We start from the raw sequence: 2,529 nt of genomic DNA on the forward strand, positions 1-2,529 counted from the left end.
TTTATGATGTCCTAAATAGTCATTTGGAGGACCTTGGGAAGTGATCTGAGACCTTCGTTCACCCTAAAATATAATTTGGAACCCCATGTACATCCTTAAGAAAAATACATACATGCTTCATAACAATACGTACTTTTTTTATGGTGAATCCTAATCACACTTATTGTCACACCCCAAAATTTTTTTATTATTATTATTATTTATTTTTCAACTAAACAATTGATACTCAAATACAATATAAATGCTCTCAAAAATTTAAATGTAGAGTTCCTACTTGAATTTGTTCAAAAAGAGGATATGGAAAACCTGTTATAAAGAGTACATCCTGTATTAAACATTGTGACTATTAAGTTAACAAAATATGTTTTGTTTCACAAAAGAAACTTGTACAACATTAATTTACATATACCAAGCCCCACTGTTTACTACGGGTAGCCCATACTACAAGTGTATCTGACAAATATATACATTACATCATTCCAACAAAAGGTTTAGTCTTGATACAAAAGGCATGGCCTTAAAAGACTTTCAATATGAGCAAACAACATCCAATCACAGTAAAGCATTGCTCAAGCATTATTTCCTGCATAGGTCTTCTGACCTGCATCTAGAGGTGGAAGGGATAGGGTGAGTTCACAACTCAGTAGGAAAGTTTATAACCATCCTAAGTATACCCTTAAAAACCATGAATTAAACGTTTAATAGCATGCATGATAAACATTTCATAACCATTAACAAATGTGTAATCATGTCAAACATGTATGCATGTGTTTGTTGGTTTCATCATTGCTTTTCCCCATCCATCCTTTCACAACTGATAAATTGTTGACTCCCAACAATCTACACAGCAGATACAATGCTCCACAAGAAACTCGATCAATATAATAATGACTATTCTGGGACATCACCCAAGGGCAAGTCATACCCCGTGTCTTTTGGGACTCATACCCAAGGGCAGGACCAACCCCGTGTCTTTAGGGACTAAAACCCAGGGGTAGGACCAACCCCATACACCCACATCGGAGTGTCTTCCTCGAGGGCTTTAGGGACTTTCACCCAAGGACCCACGGTCCCACATAAACAATATATCAAATGATAAGGCCTGTAGCATCACATAAGCACTTCGCCACCAATAAATTCTCTGAATATCATCTGTGATAACTCCATATCCTTCTTGCAATGCAACCCCACCATGAACCATTTCGACAACACAAACCATGAATCTTCATACCAATATACGTTCCAATATCATGGTAACATCTCAATACAATAAAACAAGATGCAATGACACCTTAAAACATTTTATGAAATCATAGAAATAACATGAAATTCCAACAAATAATTCAAGGAAAGAAATCAAATACACCATAGAATAGCATAAAATTCCCTACCTTACACCGACTTCCTTTTTGTGTTTCTTCTAAGTAGGCGATCTTTGCCTATTACGAGGAACTGAAATAAAATAACATAATTTAGGTTTTAGTTTATTGTTGCAAATTTTTAATTCTCACATTCTCTAATCTATATCCTACATGTTTTCAGATCAAATTGGAATTGAATTAAACAATATTTACAATGCATATTAATTTCCCTAATTAATTACCAAACACTAATTCTTTTGATTTTCTTAAAGCCCTATTAACAAATCCCAAGTGTCCAAATAACCCAATTCATCACATGTTTACTAATCTATTTTTCAATCAAACCAAATTAAAAAAGATTTATGCTGATCTTACCATTAATAAAATACTTAACTTAAAATACTTTAATCTTTAATTAATTGTGATTCTTAACTAAAACGGGTTTATAGCTAATTATACTCAACTTTTACACAATTTTTACCGTTAATTCTTTTCAACATACCATTAGGAACCAAAATAAACAAAAATTACAAAATTAAACAACTTGCTTACCTCAAATCTACACTTTCTCTCTCTAGATTCTCTCTCTAACCCAAGTTGCTGCAGGTGAAATGGTGCAAAACGAGCTGCAGCCCCCTTATAAAGGGTCTCCATGCACCCAAGCACGAGGTGGCAGCCCACATGGCTGCCACCAATCCACCCAAGTAGGAGGTGGCATTCCACTAACTCCAATTTCCCAATTATGCACTTTAGTCCTTCAAGTTATCAAAAATAAAACCCATAATTGCCCATTAGTCCTTTTGGTTTTCATAACCCTAATCAGTCCCTAAGAACCTAATAAGCATGCTTAGATCATTAGCTAATCCCACTTAACCTTAATCAAAGTTTAATTCATAATTAAACATGATTAGCATTAAACTAGTTTTAACATCTAATTAAGCAAGCTTAGAGTTAAGTACTAAAATAATCATTATTGCCTAATTAATTCATTAGTACTAGGTGTTACACTTATTATGTCCTAAGTAGTCATTTAGGGGATGTCAAGGAATCATTTGTGACCTTCCTTCACACCAAAATCAAATTTACAACCCATGTACATTCTTCACAAAAGTACATACATTTTTTAGAGCAAAGTCGGACCTTAATCACCCTCATTATGTCTTAAATA

General features: G+C 33.9%; 1 long non-coding RNA gene across 1 annotated transcript; it reads right to left on the reverse strand.

Moving 5' to 3' along the window:
* Nucleotides 1–567: 567 nt before the first annotated feature.
* On the reverse strand, nucleotides 568–2,050 carry LOC117924390. Its single transcript, XR_004652770.1, has 3 exons — nucleotides 1,914–2,050; nucleotides 1,392–1,452; nucleotides 568–607 (listed from the first exon to the last, which is right to left on the reverse strand). It is a non-coding gene; the product is annotated as an uncharacterized LOC117924390 (long non-coding RNA).
* Between the last annotated feature and the right edge of the window lie 479 nt (nucleotides 2,051–2,529).

Source organism: Vitis riparia, chromosome 10 (assembly GCF_004353265.1).
Source record: "Vitis riparia cultivar Riparia Gloire de Montpellier isolate 1030 chromosome 10, EGFV_Vit.rip_1.0, whole genome shotgun sequence".
Classification (NCBI taxonomy): domain Eukaryota; kingdom Viridiplantae; phylum Streptophyta; class Magnoliopsida; order Vitales; family Vitaceae; genus Vitis; species Vitis riparia.